Here is a 21,768-nt window from a genome sequence, read left to right as displayed (position 1 = left end):
AATTATTTTATACTTTTGTTTTAAATATCGAAACATATAATTTTTTTTTACTTTTATAAATTTTTCCGTGCTGAGCACGGGTTCATACACTAGTATAATTTAAAAGTTTATAAATTAAAATCTAATAACCAAATATGAATATCTAAAATGGCCACTCAACAAAATATATGATAACCAATTTGACATAAAAAAACTCTTTTTTTTTTCCTAAGGTGGAAATACTTCAAAAATTAAAGTATTTAGGTCTTTAATATTATTTATTTAATTTTTTAACATTAATAAATTATTTAGGTCTTTAACATTATTTATTTAATTTTTTAATATTATTAAATTACCTAACACTTAAATATATGGACATAACTAACTAAATTAGAAAGATATCCGCGCAGTGCGCAGACAATACAAATGCAAACTATAATGACATGAATGTCTGTTTATATTTTGTATTTTATTTGGTATAAAAAGTAAAAGAGATTCTGTATGTTGTAAAAAAAATTTATTAAAATTTTAGAAAAAATGAAAAGAGTTTCTATAAAGGAAAAAGAAAAACTAATGAAGTTTATGCGATATTTTTGTCCGTAACTAAGGATGTGATGAATTGAATATTAGATAAAAATAATTCATATATATTTTTATCATTTTGATTGATTAAGATTTGATTTGCATTAAATATGAACACTTAGAATGAGTCTAACGAAAGAAATAGGTAGCAAGAAATGAAATAGAGTTTTAACAGTGTAAAAACTACGAAAAGGATAAAGATTTAATGCAATAGAGGTACAACAAAATAGTTAGAATGACATATCTAAAATAAGCTATGCAAGTCTTAATCTTTTGTAATGAAAGGATATGTCATGTGGTAAGATTGGTAGTATTTAATATTTAAGATGTCGGTATTGTTGCTGGATCTGCAAGATTAAGAATAATATAAGAAAATTACAGGTTATTATATAAATTCCAAAAAGAAAAAAATGTTGGTCAAACGTATTATCATGGCCGATAATAAATCAAAGTTGGAGCAATAGGTTTGTATAAGGAACTATGGATGTATATAAAAATGAGAAGATAAAAAAGAAAATACCTCAACTTGAACCCATTGTCATATATTTCTGAAGACTTCGGGATAAACAACATTCTCTGTGTTGTTAGTATTTTCATCATGAGCAATTAAAATTTTCAAACCTTTTTTATTTGTGACTCTTGAGATGGCAACATAAAGTTGCCATGTGTAAACACTGGTTTTTTCAGTAGCAATCCGATGTGGTCTAGCGATTGTCCTTGACTTTTGCTTATTGTCATTGCATAAGATAGCATAACAGGAAATTGTCTCCTTTAAAATCTAAATGGTATCCTTACATCTGATGGTGTGAGTGTCATTCTAGAAATGAAGACCTTATCGAGACAGTGGTTAGAATTCAACAACTTTGCCTCGATAACTTTATCTCCAAGTCTTGTAATTATCAATCTGGTACCGTTGCAAAGCCTTGATGAGTGATCAATGTTTTTGATAAGCATAACAGGACAACCGACCTTTAGCTTTAATTCATGATTTGGAAGCCCTGAGCACCTAAGTGTTGCTAAAAATTCTGGTGTGTGGGTGCCTTCAATTTTATTGTTACCTCCTTCAGACAGAGACTTATTGGAACTAACATAGGTCTTGCATTGATTGTTGTTCATTGTAGTCATGTAATCATTTACCTCATCTACAACATGAATTGTAGGAGCTAAAATAGCTCGACCTTTCAAGTGGCTTTCATTAGCCATGTCAGCAATGTAATCAGAATAGATTGCTTTAATCATTGCTTATATAGGATCATTATAATTAGTGATAAGCAATTTAGGAGGTATGTTAATCATGTTGCATCCATCACATGTTCCTTCAGATGTTCCATTGCCAACCTAAAGAATCCATTCAGCAAATTGCTATAAATCTTCTGCCAGAGTATCTGTAGTCATACATTGTAGTCGCATATTTACAGTGAGCTTTAATATTTCACAATGCTGCCATAGATATGATGAGTTTAAAAACGCATTTACAATGTCTTGTCTTGTTCCTTTTAGGATCACTAGTAAGATTTGTCTAAAATTCCCATAGAAAATAATTGTTTTTCCCTCAAAAGGCAATTTTCGATTCTGATCATCTTTGAACCTCATTAAATCTCTCATTGTCTTATCTAGTGCCTCGAAGCAAAATTTGCATATCATAGGAGCTTCGTCCCAAGTTATGAGCTTAGCTATTACAATCAATTCTTCTAATGGACTTCCTTGCTTGATGTTACAAGTTGAGAACTCATCTAGAGTTAATGGTATGGCAAATCTAGAATATGCAGTCTGACCTCCAGGTAGCAATAGAGAGGCAATGCCGCCAGATGCAACAGTTAAGACTATTTGTCCCTTTGATCTTAGTGCCGAAACTAAAGTTTTCCAAAGAAAAGTCTTTCCTGTACCCCCATAGCCATACAAAAAGAATACACGTCCATGTTGACTTTCTGTAGCATTGATGATCTTATCATAAACCTTTCTTTACTTTGAAGTTAAATTGGAGAGGCACTCAGTGTGCTGCTTTTCTAATGTAACACGATCATAATTTAACTCATCAAAGATCATTTTGTTTTGGGTTCTGAGATGGTCAGTATCTCCTGATGGAAATGGCATGGTCGGGTAATCTCGTCAGCTTTTTCCATTACTGTTCAAGATTTGCTCGATCTCAATCAATGTTAGATTCTTTAATTCTTCATCACTCAAAGCTAGTTCTGAAATGTTGAGAAGGTAAAAATATCATTTACAATTGTACACAAAAATTGATTATGGATAAAAAAAAGGCAACAAAAATATATAGGCAACATTTTAAATATTTTAAATTGAATTAAAAAGATATTTATTGCAATCGTTTGGTAACTATAGGCCAAACATGGCTCTATGATCATGCAAAATTCCATCACTCAATAGCATGGCTGTTTTTTCCCAAACAGCTTCAGGGCGCACTGATGCACTACTATTTCGTGGTACATCTTGTGCTTAATTGAGTAAATTTTATCCACTATTCTCACACTTATTCATGTAAATTGCATGTTTTACATTTTTCTTCTTGATTTTGTGCTATGATTGAAAACATGCTTCTTTGGCCTTTAATTCACTATTTTTAATCCTCTCATATTACCATTTGATGCCATGATATGTGTGTTAAGTGTTTTCAGGGTTTAAAGGGCAGGAATGACTTAGAGGATGGAGAGAAAGCATGCAAAAGTGGAAGGAATACAAGAAATTGAAGGAAGTGCTAAAGCTGTCAGCCTGACCTCTTCTCACTCAAACAGTCATAACTTGAGCTACAGAGGTCCAAATGAGGCGGTTCCAGTTGCGTTGGAAAGCTAATGTCTACGACTTCAAAATGACATATAATTTGCCAAAATGACCATACAGCTAGATGACGCGCATGCGTGATTCACGCACACACATCGCGTTGACGAAAATCAGCGCGTTGGAATTCGCATCCAGCAATTTCTGGACTATTTTCGACCCAGTTTCAAGCCCAGAAAACACAGATTAGAGGCTGCAGAATGGAGGAATCAGGGGAATCACTTCTCATTATTCACTTTTCATAATTTAGATGTAGTTTCTAAAGAGAGGCTCTCTCCTCTCTCTAGGATTTAGGATTCCTAGTTTTATGCTTTTGGATTGGATATTTACAAAGTCACTACTTCCATTGAAGACTTCATCATTCTAGTTTGTTTCCTTACTTGTTACTTATTCTTCCATATCCTTAATCCTTGTTCAGAGTTACAATTGGATTGCTTTTATGAATTTAATTTTATTATTTATTTAATTGCTTCCAATTTTATTCCAATTATCATGTCTTCTTTCTACTCCCTTTTCATGAATGCGGAATTGGCATCCATGTCAGTGGAGTAGGCTTTTAATTTGACTTTGGAGTTGATTAATATTTGAGACCCTTGAGTTGGAATACTCAAGAGTTAATTGGTAATTGGAAGTTGTTGGCCAGCTCTCTAGTTACTAACGCTAATCCTCTCCCTTTGTGAATAGAAATTGGCTTCCAACTTACTTGAGTTTCTTTTACTCAGTAAAGGATAACTAAGTAGAACAACAACCTATTACTAATTAATCTTGGGAAATCTAACAAGGATAGAACTTCAGATCAATCTTCTCCTAGTCAAGGCTTTTTATTGTTATTATTTATTTTCTCTGCAATTTTCTCATCTTATTTCTCATCCCCAAAACCCCATTTTACACAACTCATAACCAATAATAAGAACATGTCCTTGTAATTCCTTGAGGGACAACTCGAGGTTTAAATACTTCGGTTATCAATTTTATTAGGGATTTGTTACTTGTGACAACCAAAACTTTTGCACGAAAGGGATTCTTTATCGGTTTAGAAGCTATACTTTCAACGAGGATTTATTTGTGAAATTCTAGACCGCGCGAGAAAACCTGTTCGTCAAAATGGCGCTGTTGCCGAGGAGTTGCAAATGTGTACCTTATTATTGGTTATTATAAATATTTGCTTTTTTCTTGTTTGCTAGTTTTTGTTAGTTTAGGAATTAGTTGCTTATTTTTACTAGTTTTTGCTTTTATTTACTTTAGCTACTATCAAGTCTCACCCTTTGGCAATGAGTTTGGTTACAATTATGTTGCAAGAAGGGGAGATTACAATGGGAATATGCATCAAGGATGGGAGAATCAAAGATGGGAGGAGCCACAAGGATTTGATCAACCCTCTTGGCAACAACCACCTCCAATGGACTATCAACAACCATTCTGTGATGCATATCAAGACAATGGTTATGGTGGATCTTTCCAAGACAATCAACACCCACCACACTATACCTGTGAGCCCCCTCCTCAACATGACTTTGAACCACCATACTCACAAGCCCTTACCACCAAACACCCCCATATGACCCTAGTCCTTATCCACCATACCAACCACCATATGAACCATACATAGAACCACCCCAATTTCACAACAATTTCCCCCTTCCTCTTCTTAGGACGAGATGCTTCAATCTTTTGCACAAGGACAAAAGACCATCGAAAGCACACTTACCGGTCTGACCTCCGCTATACAAGCCCTTGTCTCCCAGATTTGATCATCCAATACCTCCAACAATCAACCCTTAAGCTCTAGTGCACTTCCTTTTCAACCACAGAATGATCTCTCCATCCCATCACCACCATCCATGGAAGAGCACCCACATCCATCAATTCAAGAGCAACATGATCCCAATGATGTTATTGACATAGAACAAGAGAGAAGGGATCGTCTTAGGGACACAATCGCAATGGATCGGTTACACGCAGCCTTATTTCCAGAGGAGCAAGAGGAGGCCCAAAATGTGGAGGTAGGAGAGACCCTTGAAGATGAAGGAGTAGTTGAAGGGAGTTATCATAGAAAGGAAATTATCAAGGAGGAGTACGATTTTATACTAAAACAACTGGACGAAACCGCAATAGTTAAAGAGAAAGTGGTTGAAGACTTAGGAGATGCGGAACCTCCATGGGAAAGTCAAGTCATAGAGCCTCCCTCCAAGACACTTGAAATTGATGTTGAGGAGGATAGTGCACAGCCTCCAAGGCATGCTCCTTATAAAGAATTAGATGGAATGAAACAAGAAACAAGTTCCCTTGGTGATGATAATCATGAATCAAGCCCTCCTAGTGATGAACTTGCATCCACAATTGAACCCCTTGAGTTTGAAGATCCTTCTCCAAGTGAATCTGAAGATGATGTGGAGGTAGACTTTTCTCGACCTCCAACTTATGACTTGAGTGACGGGGAAGAATTAAAAGATTTTGATCAGGGCGCGATTGAAATTGAAGAAGCTTACAAAGAGGTGGAAGTTATCCAGGAAGAATACAAGGGAGTGGAGCTTGCAAGACTATTGGAAACACCCTTCCCCAAGCCATCACCATCCATCCTTTCATTCAAGTGGGTAAACATCTTATCTCTAAGCTTTATCATCCCACTTGAATATGGCTTACTTGAGACGGATGGTCAACTCAGAGCTCTTTGTGGTATTAAGAGTAAGAGAAAAATTGTTAGTGGTAAGAGTTGTCCTGCAAGGTTCAATATGGTTGCATGCTCCAAATTGAAGTGCAAGGATTGGTGTAGAGCCCCACTGAATGGGTCTAGGATGTTGTTTGGCCGCTTTAATGAGAACTCAAACTGCTTACCACCCGAATGGCACACTGATGATCAACAAGAAGACGGGTGTAAAAGCATGGTTTGGGACCCCGGAATTCATTCTGAAAATCAATACTTTTGGGGTCTTGTCACTTGCTTACACTTGCTTGAAGGTGTTATGCGCCTAATCTGGGAACCCGGAGGTTACTGGAAGTACAATCATTGGTGGAGATTCCTGGACGAGTTCAAGCACAAGCCACCATGACAAGGAGCTCATCCAATGTCCAACTCAAGGACTTTAACTAAAAGTTCTAGGTGAGAGACAACCCACCATGGTATGATCATCCCTTTTCATTCTTAGTTTTATTTTTTCTCTTATCTATCTATGTCAGTTCATGAATCATGCATCATCACCTGCATTCTGCATAAAAAAAAGTGCCTACGACGCGCAAGCGTCACTGACTCGTACGCGTCGGGTGTATGTGCGCACAAAATACAAAACGGGCAGCAAATTGCGCTGGAATCGTGCGTCTAGCACAACCAGCGGTCACGCGTACGCGTTCCCCATGGTACGCGTCGCCTGCAAATTAGCACATCCACGCATAAGCATCAGCGACGCATATGCGTGGATAGAAAATCGGCGTCAATGCAGTATTTGGCCGAAAATTGCTGCCACTGTACTGGAATCGCGCGTCTCGCACGATGAGTGGTCACACATACGCATGACCGACGCTTACGCGTCATTTGTGATTCTGCTCAACCACGCGTACACGTCACGTTCTGTTTTCCATCTTACTCCTTTCTTCTCTCCTTTCGTATTCTTTCCTCCTTCCTTTCTTCTTCCTTTTCTTCTCCCTTTCTTTTCTATACTTGTTGTTTTTCACTGGTGTTAAAATTCTCTTACTCAACTGTTGCATATTTTTTGCATTATTTTGGGTGCACCTTGACTTGTTTGCTATCTAGTTGATATGCCCTGTGCTTCTATTATTTTCTCACTTACATGTTGTAGCTACCATGTAGTTAAGACCTTTATTATTTAGCATTAACTCACATATGTTTTATTTATTTTCATATCTTTGTTTGTGGGTTCTTTCCCTTTCTTTTTCTCTTCTTTTAAAATGACCACCTAGAGGGAAAAGAAAAAGTTTCTAACTGGAGCAATAAACAAGTCTGCCGCACAATCCTTAGAGAAAAAGCATCAGTTGGAGCGACCCTTCCACTTGCACATCTTAGCATGCACCGAGGACGGTGCAATCTTTAAGTGTGGGAAGGTCGATACCGATCTCCGTGGGTTAGTCACTTTCTTTTCAACACCAATTTTTATTTTTTCTTTGTTAGTATTTGATTCCATGTTTGCTTGATTTTGTGCTTATTTTACCACTCCTTGGTTAAAGTGACATTTTCTTTTCAAGAAACTTTTTATAGCATTTCACTAATTTGAATTAAAACTTTTGTTAAACTTGTTTGAAGATATTTAATTTGGAACATGGTTTTAGAGCTCGAACACACAAAACCAGTGAGATTTTGAGCCTATTTGATTGGTTGTATCTTATCAACCAATATTTTATTTTGGTGTGTGTTGTTCTCTCTAAAATTGTGATCTATATCTTGCTTGATTCTATATTTCCATGGTTTAATGTATGCATACACTTACATGATTGAGGCCTTATTTCACTAAGCTTACATACCCATATGGCCTTACCTTTTATTATCCTTTGCAAACCAAAGTTGAGCCTATTTTACCCCTTTGTTCTTTACTTTAGCTCATCACTAACTCTAAGCGAAAAATAATAATGTCCTTAATTTGAATCCTGATTAGCTTAGACTAGTGAAAGTGCTCATGAATTAAGTGTGGGAAAAGTGGGTTTGGAAACGTTTGGTTTGGGAATTGAGTATGTTAGACTTTGTGTGAAAATGTGAAAAATATTAAGAACATGTTTATGCATTCAATACCTTAATCATATGCATTGAAAGGAGAAAAAATAAATAACAGTACATCGAAGCCGTATGAAGTTTTACCATGCGCAGATTGTATCCATTGGGCAAATATGGGTTCGATCAAGATTTGTTTTTCTGGAGTGCCAAAAGCAAGCATGACATCATTATGGACATAAAGTCCCAAAGTATGGAACCCCAGAAACAGGCTGGCCCAACTTAAATGCGATATTATAGCTTCTTTGTGGTCTAACACGCGAGACTCAAAATCTCGTGCTAAAGAGCGTGGAGGTTCGAGTCCTCTTCAAGGCATAATATTGAGATCTCTTATTGAATTGGAATAATAAGAAAAAAAGAGAAAAAGAAAAGAAAAAGAGCAAAAAAATAATAATAAAAATGAGACAAAATGCCCCAAGGTAAATGGCGATAGCAATGCATATGTACTGTACTCAAAACTTGGAATGCATAAATATATAGTAAACACAGTTAATGGGTAGTTATTGATTTTATATTATGATTATATGGATTGTCCTAAGTTAGGTGAGAAGTTTAGGTTAATTAAGGATTCAGATTTTAGTCCACTTGACCAAATACAATCCTACCTTGACCTTGACCCTGTTACAACCCTCAAAAGACCTCTTGGTTTGTGTATTGGTGCATTAAATTTTTGTTGATTGTTAGAAGAAGAGCAAGTCTTAGAAAGCAAGGTTAGTAGAGAATTGAGAGAATCGAACCTCAAACACTTGAGTGATTAGAGTGTATACACTTCCAGTGAGGGTTCGATGCTCGATTCCTTGTTCCCGGCTTTCATGAGCTAGTTTCTTTTGCAAGTTTACTTGTACCTTATTTTACGATTTGAATTAGTGAGATCCAGTTTATATTTCTTCTTGAAGGATTTGTTTACTTTTAACCAAGTAGGTAAAAGCATTTTGCATCTAGTTGCATTCATATAAATAGGTTATATTTTATACATCCTACCATTCCTCTTCACTCTTATAGTTTCTCTTGAGCTTAGCATGAGGACATGCTAATGTTTAAGTGTAAGGAGATTTGATGCACCACTACTTTATGGTACATCTTGTGCTTAATTGTGTGGATTTTATCCACTATTCTCACACTTGTTCATGTAAATTGCATGTTTTACATTTTCCTTCCTGATTTTGTTCTATGATTGAAAACATGCTTCTTTGGCCTTTAGTTCACTATTTTTAATCCTCTCTTATTACCATTCGATGCCGTGATATGTGTGTTAAGTGTTTCCAGGGTTTAAAGGGCAGGAATGGCTTAGAGGATGGAGAGAAAGCATGCAAAAGTGGAAGGAATACAAGAAATTGAAGGAATTACTAAAGTTGTCAGCCTGACCTCTTCTCACTCAAACGGTCATAACTTGAGCTACAAATATCCAAATGAGGCGGTTCTAGTTGCATTGGAAAGGTAATGTCTGGGGCTTCAAAATAATATATAATTTTCCATAGTGGCCATACAGCTAGACAACGCGCACGCGTGCTTCACGCGCACGCATTGTATTGACGAAAATTAGCGTGTTGGAGTTCGCATCCAGTGATTTCTGGGCTATTTCCGACCCAATTTCAAGCCCAAAAAATATAGATTAGAGGCTGAAAAGTAGAGGAATCAGGGGGATCACTTCTCATTATTCACTTTTCATAATTTAGATGTAGTTTCTAGAGAGAGAGGCTCTCTCTTCTCTCTAGGATTTAGGATTCCTAGTTTTATGCTTTTGGATTAGATATTTACAGAGTCACTACTTCCATTGAAGACTTCATCATTCTAGTTTGTTTCCTTACTGGTTACTTATTCTTCCATATCCTTAATCTTTGTTCAGAGTTTCAATTGGATTGCTTTTATGAATTTAATTTTATTATTTATTTAATTACTTCTAATTTTATTCTAATTATCATGTCTTCTTTCTACTCTCTTTTCATGAATGCGGAATTGGCATCCATGTCAGTGGAGTAGGCTTTTAATTTAACTTTGAAGTTGATTAATATTTGAGACCCTTGAGTTGAAATACGCAAGAGTTAATTGGCAATTGGAAGTTGTTGGTCAGCTCTCTAGTTACTAACGCTAATCCTTCCCAAGGGAGAGGATTAGGATTTGTGAATAGAAATTGGCTTCCAACTTACTTGACTTTCTTTTACTCAGTAAAGGATAACTAAGTAGAACAACAACCTATTACTAATTAATCTTGGAAAATCCAACAAGGATAGAACTTTAGATCAATCTTCTCCTAATCAAGGCTTTTTATTATTATTATTTATTTTCTCTACAATTTTCTCATCCCCAAAACCCTAATTTACACAACTCATAACCAATAATAAGAACACTTCCCTACAATTCCTTGAGAGACAACCCGAGGTTTAAATACTTTGGTTATCAATTTTATTAGGGGTTTGTTACTTGTGACAACCAAAACTTTTGCACGAAAGAGATTCTTTGTCGGTTTAGAAGCTATACTTTTAACAAGGATTTATTTGTGAAATTCTAGACTGCACGAGAAACTCGTTCATCACGCACCATTGAGTTAGACCATAATAGAGTCGCAAACAACTTTCACAAATAATGACCCGAGCCCCAATGAGTTGCTTCCTCAATAGCATAAATGTATTCTTTGTCGTCATCAAGCAAGCCGCATGCATAGCATGCATCTCAAAATGATGAGTAAATAACACCATTGTAAGTTCGAATGTCTGCATAGCTTGTTGGTCCCTTTATAATATTTAACAACCTTAAATAATAGAGCTCAATAGATGATGGTGGAACAAAGATCATCCTTCCAATGACTTGATGACTTTTCCTGGGTGCCCAACCTCTAGGTGACGATTTCCAAACAAACTTGCTTGGAAACTCGTTGTAGGTTAGTTCTCTAGCTATAGCATATTCTTTGTTTGCTGTAAACCAAGCTAGAAACATGGACTCTTTAACAGTCGCCTTTGCAACTGCTTCAAATAATAATTCGTCATCTGTAAAGACAACATGTTGTTGATCTGTCAAATGAAAGCTAAGCCTTTCCACGGATGGATTCCTGTAGTGAATGTCATAGGAAAATATCCTCCAAGCAGCTTAATAGGGAGATATATATCGGCAATCGTAAAAAATTTTCACTTCATCAACTTCTTTAGTTAGTTTTTCATCGGTGGTGTAATTGCAAAAAGAGGTTGTAACACGATCACTCCCTTTGTTTACATATTTGAATAAATACTTAATAGATCTTGACTGGTTACACCATTCGACATTAATGTGAGCACGGTACTTCACTAACAACAATCTATTATGTGGCACAACACACCTGTTGTCAAGATGAATTCCTGATACTTCGATTGTGCCTCCATTGTTTTGACACTTATAAACTGGGTAACCATCTTCGTCTACCGTGATAACTTCATTAAACTTCTTAGGAAAATGACGTATGCAACGCCCTTCATCTATGCAAGGCAAAGTTGGCCTGCTAATACCACATGGACCATGTAGCATAAAAGTCTTCACAGTTTTGTAATATGCATTGTCCACATTAGGATCTGAAATTTTAGCACAAATAATTTTGTCTATATCTTCCGGAGTTGGATATTTATCTTGTTCATGCAAGAATAGTAGTATATGTGCGTGTGTGAGCCCTCGCTTTTGAAATTCTATTGTATAGATAACGGAGAAAAATGGCGAAAACTCAATGGTATTAACACCACTAAGCTAAGATATGATGAAGTGTTTTCATGGTAGCAATAAAAATTCGAAAGATATATTTAAGTTGCATACCAGATTTTGTCGCCCCGAATAATTTGTTGTATCTAAGATCCTTAATCATCTTGTCCAGTTTTACTTTGAATAGTCTACAAACCATATCTGGCCTGTCCTCTGGTTTGACTTTATGTTTTGCACAGTACCATTGTATTTCATCCCATTGCGAATTGCAAGTAAAGGTGATGAATAAATCTGGATAACCAACACATCTGCATATTGCCATAGCATCTTGATAATTTTGTATCATGTATCTTGGGCCACCAGTAAATGTTGCTGGTAGTATAATTCTCTTTCCTTTTGAAGCATCATTTGTCTCACTGTTGAATACAACATCTCGAAGCCCATGGTATATCTCAGCTCTAAAATCGATTTAGTGGGTGTAAATGTATTTCAACCTAGCACTTTCAACCATTGAGAAGGCATCAACTAAGAACTGTTGGAATAAGCGATAGGATTGTAAAAGGACACCATTGTGTGAACCCCGATCTTGGATTCGAAATGCGAAAAACTCCTGCATTGTGACATGCTTGTCTTCCTCTATTGGGTTTTTCTTAACTCGATTCAACACAATATCTTCTCTCCATCCATCTTCACCAGAGGGGAATAAAGAGGATATTGTAAGCCTAGATAAGATGGGTGGAGCTCTATTATTCTTTGAAGTGCTCCCGACTTAGTTTCGATAATAATATCTCGTTCTTTTGTGGATCCATAAAAAATCCCTGACAATTAAGGTAGCAACCTCAGATACCGAAGGCAAATTGTATCTCCTTCCATCTTGTCCTCTTTTGCCTATGAGTCATAGACAAACTGAATCGGCAGCATTCTCTGCGAGTGCATCGTGAGCAAGTCGAAAAGACTTTGCAAGGACATTATGATCGTCCAAGATAGTCTTGATAGTAGAGACTATATCCGCATGGAGCTTGTTCAATTTATCCTTTGAGCTAAAAAGAATCAGCAAAAAAGGATGTTAACATGACCGTGTGTATAACATTTTAACCAAATCATACTTTCTTTATTCCAAAATTTAATTAAAATGTATTAAATTTACCTCACAGCATGTATTCTATTTTTTATCTCATTTTCGGTGTCATATATGTATAATTGTGCAAATTTTGCTATTCCTCCATTCGGTGGAAGCAAGCTCCCCATTAAATGATAGTTTTGACTGTGCAAAACAAACGTTGGGGGTCCACGACTTTCATTAATCGACCTGTATATCTTGCCTCCAAATGATGTGAAAGCGAACATACTATTCTAGCTTCTAATATTTGATCGAAAATATTTGGCCTTTTGATTATTATCAAAGTAAAGCCTCCTCAATGGCTCAGGAGGATCTTGCATCATAGGGTTGAACTTGACCTTGTCGGCAGCATAGGCTGAACTTTGGTAATTTAGGATTGTAATGCTTTTCTATGCGCTCTTCATACCAGAATAGAGCTTTGGAATATTGGAAAGTATAGTTGGGATCTCCGATATCCCAAAAATCTATGAAAAAGGAAAAGGAATTAGCAAAGGAAAGTAGCATGAGATGACAATGTATAGCAGTTTACGCAAAATAAAAATAAAGTTTTTCAAAAAATTAAGATGTAGTCTTAAATAACTTTAATTACAAAAACTCGTTTTTTAAATCCAGAAATCGATTCAAAATGTTAAAATAGTAAAATAAATTTAAGTGTTTATTAGAAATTAGTTGAATAATTAAATGGAATTGAGTCCGAAAACTTAAATCAATATTTTGCAATCTACTTTTAATATATGACACATATTTAAGATTAATGTATACTTTAACTATATGCAGGGGAAAATTTAAAGGGGGCCAGTGGGGCCACGCTCCCCCCTTCCCGGCCGAAAGGATTTAAAACTTTTATATATTATATGACGATATATTCAACTTTAAAATTGAGCTTTTTCTGTCCCATGACTAAGGTACAAATTCCAATTGTTATATTTTGAACATTAGTAGTGCATTATATCTTTTAGAACAATCTTTTTTATCCATAAATCTTTTTTAATTGTTCTTTCAATTTTTCATTTTTTCATTAACCATTTGCTTTAATGAATTATTTTATATTATTCTTTTTATGTTTTTAATTTTTTCCTTACCTTTCAAATCTATTATCATATAAAAAATACTTTAATTTTTATGACAAATTCTAATTTAATGGTAAAAAAGTATACACATATAAATTACATTATTTCAACATTTATTTATTTTCTTACGATATTAAATTAATAACATCTTAAATAAATTATATATTAATATGAATATTTTACATATTTTGTTTGCTAAATTATTTTAAACTCATATATAAAAAATATGACATTATTATTTTGGAGTAGAACTTTCTATTTTAATATAGTACTTATTAATAACTTTTTATTAAAAATAAAAATAATAAAATGATATCATCAATTATATAATACAATATTTAATTAAATAAATATTTTTTTTGGCCCCTTTTCAAAACAATTTTGGATCCTCTCCTAACTATATAGCTAATTAATTTTCAGTTTCGCAACAATATAAGATAAAGTAAATGATGCGTGCTTGTTAAATAAATGGAATGTAAAATAATGATAATATAACTTTCGTGGTGAATCTGCGAATTGAACTATGTAAATGAACTCAATAGCAAGCTTTACCTATTTTAATCTTATATCTTAATAAATGAAGCTGATAATTTCATAAGTTTAATGGTTATATTGAGACATTTCAAAGCTTGAAAGTTAGATTCTCAAATCCTTTTACGGTAGACAGGTCTATCATCGAAAAGTCGGGTGTGGCAAAAATTTACTCAAAAAGCACAAACCTGTATTAGAGACGTCAGTTGTACTTGTGTGCAATGTTTCATTCAGTGTTAGGTTCGACTATATGTTGCTAGTTGTGCATTCCAAGTCTGCTAAATTCAAAAGATTCAATTAACTATGTTATAATGAATGAATATTTTGCTAGCTCACATCTCAATATTTAGAACAGATGCTCTAATTTTGTTACCGGGAAGAGATTCTCCAAGATTTTGTTGGTTACCTAAACGAGAACTGGTAATTGTTCTAGTATGAAATTCATGTGCATCATCTCTAATGGCTTCATCTGGATTGGGAAAATGCACTGCAGAACCAATTATGTTCTTCATGAGAAAAAGTTGTACATGCTTTTGATTTGCCGTTAAGCATTCTTTGAAATACTTTGCCGAGTGAAACTTTTATATATTTGTGTACATGAATAAGTAGCCTATTTAAAAAAAATTAAATGTAACCTTCACTGGGTTGAAATGAGATGGAGGTATACAGGGTGGTTGATTCTAAGTTGGCTCTACCATCTAATGAGGCATTAAGCACCTCGCATGTCAATGCTAGACCTCTGTAAGACCTGGCGAAAATGACACCACTTTGACTTTCGTTTGAAGGAATCTCCTGGGATATTGTTGGATCTGAAAAGGAAATATTGTGGTTTCATCATTTTGTTCTTTGATACCATTCAACAAATACATTGACATCGCTAAGGATAATTTATGTTGAAGAATTGTGAAAAAGAATGGAAAGAGATTTGTACCATCGGTTGCAAGCAGATGAGAATTTATTGGTAGCAAGGATGATTTTTCATTGGTAAGGTCATGTGAAGATGGAATCAGAATGTGTCGGCTTGCGCCCACACTTCTTGAAGGCTTTTAAGCATAGCAGCATCAATGACTTGGATACAAAGTTGGTTGCATCATGTTTTTTGCACCTATAAACAAATAGTGTATATATTTTGGTTACAATTGGATTCTTTGTTAAACATTAACAACGTGCATAAAATTTGTAAGTCTCCAAACCTTGAGTTGTTCTCCTTGTAATGGAGGAATCTAAACCCGAGAAATTGTGAGGAATGTTCAAAAACTCTATACTCAGTGGTTGGTTAGTGGTGTCCAAAATTATTGAAATGGCCAATTGTGATATTAACTTATTTTTAAAGGTGGCACTGGTTGATGGGTTTAAAGAAATTGGATCGATTGAGTTATAGTTGGAGTATGAAACATGCATGTTTTGGGTAACCTTCATTAGCTAACAAAAACAATTAAGAATAACATGATGGAGTGGCCGTAACTCAAAGATGTCATTTTGTGACAATTCAACATGATAGGCTTCTCTAATTAGTTGGGGTACCCAATTGTTAAAGCAAGAAAGTTTACTTTACAACATAATTAGAAGATTTATCTGAAAAAATAATAAGCAATGGAAAGATATATACAATATAACTGAAGACAACATTAGTTATTATTTTGCGTTAATTATTTTTCCTATATATATAAATCACGAACATGACATACCTTGTAGCAAAGATAAAAGCTGCTACTTGAAGGGGGTTCTATGTTGCCATTGTTGAGACACATACTCAGAAGATTGATGCATTGTGGATAGATCTTGCTTCTGCAGAAGGTCCTGTGCTACTTCATTATTTTCTGCAACATGTTAGCACATATGAGATAAAGCTTGGTAATCTACAAACAGAGCATATAGGTAACAGTGAAATTGTTTCATCCAATCTAAACATATACTTCAGAAGCACCTTTGTGGTGGGAATCCATTAGCTTTCTTTTTTTTTTCCAGTTAGCTTTTCAAATCTGTTCCACCTAGCTTCTTTGGCATTGAGAAGATTTTGCTGTCTCTCTCATGTTGTGTTTCAATGCTGGAGATCTGAATGCTCAGGAAAAAAAGGTTCAAAAGTAGTTGAAGATAATTGTATGGTGTTTATGAGAATTAGTGATATTTATGCCATTTTACATTTAAGAATAGAAATGCAATTGGAATCTTTATGTTGTGGTTCAGATGAAGTTCAAGCGTGACCCCATGGTTTGGTTGCTTCGATGTGGAGGCCACATCCGTAGCTTTTTAGGGAGAAATATAGGAAATGAATAGTTTATTACGTTAGTTGCACTTAATTGGCACAAAGCCGCATTTTTCACTGCTACAGAAAAGTAGTGGCTGATATCTTTGATTACAACGCTGAGACTAAACATAGTCCATTCTTTTGGTGCAGCTCTTGGCATGTATAATTTAATATATACTGAGATTGAGAGTTGAAATGACATTACTTTGTACTATAGAAAATGTAAGGTCCAAGATGGAGTGCAACCTTTTGTATGTTTAATTAGATTATCCCTGTACAGACTTTAGAAATTAACTATGTTTGCAATTAAATCTTATCCTCTATATTAAGCTTAAGTCATGTGACAGAGAAATTTTCTTTCAAGGAGTACATATGGTTTAAAGTTTAGTGTAACCTTGGTTTGGAATGGCTTATATTTGCCTTTATCTGTAGATATATTTGGGACTTTTTGTAAATCAATTGAGGATGCAACAAAGTTTTAGCAGCATGAAAACTAATACTTAATGCATGTAATCTAGTTTATCATACCAACTAATTAGAGAGATTTATAGTATAAATTAACCAAAAAATATGATTGAATAATTTACTTTTTGAATCAATGGAAGAAAAACATAGAATTCAATTTTCAGGTATTAATAGTATAAAAAAATCACATATTTATTTAATTAAATTTATATATTTAGGTGATTTTTTAAATTATAAATTTGATGATATTACACTTATATTCAACTTTCAATAAGTTAAAAACAACATTAAAAATGAATCTTTTTATTAAAGGAGTTGCATATCAATCATAAGAGATGACATTAATAATTTTTATTCTTAAAAAATTGTAACATATGAATTCTCATAGTATGACACTCCCGTATCAATAAGTAAATTGTCTCACAAAATTCTTAATCTTGTGGATAATATAAACAAAAATAATGACTTAAATATAATCCCAAACAATGGTAGTCAAGACCTAGTCTTATTTTACAATAAAGAAATTCACATTTTTTAATTTACTTTATTTTGAACATTTTTGTTTTGGGTTAGTTCTAATTTGTGAAAAATCTATTTGCTTACATTTTTATTTGTACAAATGTGTCGATATATATGAATTTCAGCAACTATTACTTATCCATTTACGTAGATAGATGGGAGAAACCATATTCAAAAGAAAAAAAAATAACATGGTCAATATACTAAGACCAAATTCTTTTTTAAACTATTCTGTAACCTGATATTAATCAAATCAAGAATTGCTCATATTAATCAAAGCAAAAAATGTAATTGCAACAAAGTAAATTAATACTGAATGCATGTAAGCTACTTCGAAAGGCATGGTTATTTCATTCTGTTGTCACATTGATACCTAAGCCAATTAGTATAACAAAAGAATTGACAGGATTCTTTGAATAAATACTAAGTCCTTTCTTAGTTTGAACCAATTCATGTATATTGTTAACTTTATTCTCCTACAAAGAGAGTTGGATAAATAGTAAACTAATGGAAGCATGTTAGCAAAATTAGAGAAATATTAGTCCAACCAAGATGTAAACCTCATTAATGTATGTGATGGAAAAGTAGTCATTCATGGACTCGTATACAAATAATATATTGTTTGCTAGTAAAGTGTAACAACCACAAAATCCGAAACTAATTTAACAATTTTTTTATAGACATGTCTTGTTTAGTAGCTTTAGTGTGTCCTTTGCATTCTATTTTTGTCACTCATTACAGAGCCATGTTCTAAATAAAGCTCCCATTAAATTAATTCTGTATTAGAATTTATGGTGAGTGGCATATAAGGAGAAATCCAATTTCCATGAGTTTTTTCCCAAAAATAGCAGATTCTATGACATGAAGCTCTCTTTACTATGCTGTATTTTGCCTCAAATTAACTTCAACAAACAATATATGACATTGACTAAATCATTCATTTTTTTAACCCATCTTCATGATTCAAGCATAAAGTGAGTGACTTTAAGTGACAATGATGAGTAATGCATTTAAGGTGATTGTAACAACATTAATCCATATCACTTCATAGCAACCAAACCTTTGAATTACATGACATTGTAATAGATGTGCCATACAAAAGATGCATTAACATGCCACTACATAATTAGATTTAATATATACCTTGTACTACTAATAAGGACGCTTAGACCATGTGATTAATTACTAACGACATAAACTAAAGACTAATATGAGACATACACCATACTTAGGCCTAAAACTAAGATCATTACAAACAATAGAGGTAACTTAGAGGAATTCTAACATCTGTCTTCTTATAACCTTGCTGAAACTGAGTGCAATCTATGAGATCGGCTTCACACTGGGTATATTGTCTCATAGTACACATGCAGAGACCTAAGTCTTACTTGATCTTCATATTCTACCCAATGAAAAGTTCTCCTTGTGTCATTCATTGGAGTATATCGACAGATATGAAAGTCTAAAAGTGTGATTCATCTGCACCCTCGGTTTCAAAATGTCTTATTTTTATTATATCTTCATCAACAAACATAGTAGGAGTAAAGAGAGAACCAATACCATTATACATGAACAACCTAGTCCATGTTGGATCTTCCTCGGTAACATGAGCATGCCAAATAGAAGTGTGGAATACTTCCTCGTCATGATCAAATGCAGCAAGGCAAAGCTTTTGGTTGAGAATCATGAGCATGTAGCAATGAGCCAGAGCTTGTTTTGGAACAAAAATCTATTGAAAAGTATTAGATAATATTGAGAAGCACACAATATAAGGGTTTGTTCTTTCAACATCCTCATCCGAGTATGTTATCGAATAAATACATCCATCAAGTGTAACGTAAGTTGCATCTATAGTTTGCACATATGGTGAACATGTCATTACCACACGCCAGTCTCTTGTAAATCTTGTAGACATAGCTAGTGTGCATGCAGTACTTTCTGAACTATGCTTGAAGACATGCACAATGGCATAATAAAGAGTGTACGAATAGTACAGAAATGCATATAGATATACCATGTCAGGTTTGTAAACATAAACAGGATCTTGAATGATTTTGGACCTTCTAGTAACAAGGTTCCAAGCTAGCAGGTAAGACTTCCTTCCCATGGAGGAGTATCTTATGCAGAAGATGTCATTTTGAATGCCAATAATTTGGAACCGACCTTCGTATGTTAGTAAAAAAGGAAAGTGAAATGCAACAGTGTAACCACTTGAAGAATCCATCCTCATAACTCAATCAAGTGACTACAGGAGAGAGGATGGATAGAAAAAATACAACATCAGTGAGTAGCCATGATATTTTCACTTTTTAGCAATGATTGACACGAATTCATAGCTGCTAAGCTTCAATCTTCAGTAGCGAGATGTGCAACGAGCATTCAAGATGGTTGAAGCATCAGCAAGGTGAAATATGTCTAAGAGAATATCGTCAGAAAATTCTGGCAGAGGAAGAGAAATTGGAGGAATGTCACTCATCCTTTTTGAAAAATAGGATTGTACAAATTAGATTTGGGGGAGTAGAGAGATATGATTGTTTGGGATAGAAATTTTAGCTGAATATGAGATGAGTTCCTCTGCTGTGAGGACTGGTTTTTATTTATAGAAGAGTATAGAGGAGTTTAACTTTAATGACATGATTGAATTTTTTAGATGTATTTACCGAATTTAATTTCCTTTAAATTCAAGTATACATATATTGATGAGTCTTTTTTAGGTAATATTGAAAGTTGGAAAATAAAGTATATCTCACAACAAATAGTGAGAACAACTTTCATCTCTACTACTATCAGTGGAGTGAGAATTTGTGAAGCCAATTTGAGTGAGGCAAGGAAACCGATTGAACATCTTCTAATGCTCATTCAGTAAATAGTATTTTGGCACGTTCCATTTTTAGCAATCAATGAACTTTTCATACACTTTTGACATTTTGTATGTTATAATCACACTGATCTCGTAGTCATGATGGCAAAATTCATAGAGAGAAAGTAGAGTTTTATTATCCGCAAAAGTAAAAAGATGAAATCTCAACATTTCCAAGGCATATCTTAAGACAATAAAGAGAGTTTTAATTCTAGCTACAAATATAATCAAAGATAATCTTGGTGAAGATTCACCGTTAATGGTGACATGACTAAGAAATCATGCTTAAGTGTGTGTATTCTCTATTCTATCCTTTGCTTGGTTTATTTACTTTCCAATGAGTTCTACTTTACAAAGAGGGAAGTGTGTTTTTCATTTAGAATTTTTCTTGCCATCTGGTTCCTCTAACATGAACAGATAAACCCTCCATTACTTTAATAACGTCAGATTTCTATAATAAATCGGTGAAGGGACTTCTTAGACATGACAACACATTATAAGGTGAAATTTTAAAAATCTAAGTATAGGATATATAGATAATTATCTATGTAATTAGAATGCCATAAATGAAGCAACCAAAATAGGATTACAATTTGATAGAGGTTTGAGTTCTTCATTTCATTCCAATGTATTTAAATGAAGTTGAATTAGTAATTAATTGAAGTACCGTGCTGCTCAGTTCAACTAGACTAATTATGAAAGGTTCAAGTTTAAATTAAACAACAAAACCACAATGAAAACTCTAAATCTTAATTTGAAGTATATTTAATTAACTCTGCATTATTGTGTCCAGGACATTTTTTTAAAGAGTTTTTTATCAGATGAAATTGAGCCACATAAGAAATTGAAGGAATATATAAAGTTGTTAGTTATGCAGAAGAGTGGTCTAATTAACTTAGTTGAGGTACTATAAATAGCAACAAAGTATATATCGTTTAATGTATATAACAATGATACACTAAATGGAAATTCATATAGCATTACTTGTATGTATTGTCCGAAGGAGATTATTATATAATATGCATGATGAAAGTATAAAGTACTAAGTAATAATTGTTTCATTCATTATTCATGTGTTTTTTGTTTTTTTAAAACATTTTTTCTTTAATACACTCTTATGCATATTATTAATTTTTTTATAACTTCAATTATTTTTTGTTTATAAGACACTTATTACTGTTATTTTTATTTCTTTTTTTATATGGAATATATTTTTTGGTG

The 21,768-nt window shown here is 33.9% G+C and overlaps 1 pseudogene; it reads right to left on the bottom strand.

The window, feature by feature from the left end:
• Positions 1–1,099: 1,099 nt before the first annotated feature.
• On the bottom strand, positions 1,100–12,056 carry LOC107491267 (uncharacterized; annotated as a pseudogene).
• Positions 12,057–21,768: the final 9,712 nt, after the last annotated feature.

This window comes from Arachis duranensis, chromosome 1, assembly GCF_000817695.3.
Source record: "Arachis duranensis cultivar V14167 chromosome 1, aradu.V14167.gnm2.J7QH, whole genome shotgun sequence".
In the NCBI taxonomy this organism is placed as follows: Eukaryota; Viridiplantae; Streptophyta; class Magnoliopsida; order Fabales; family Fabaceae; genus Arachis; species Arachis duranensis.
The sequence above is the reverse complement of the archived record's forward strand: the minus strand, read 5'-3'. Positions and strand labels throughout refer to the sequence as shown.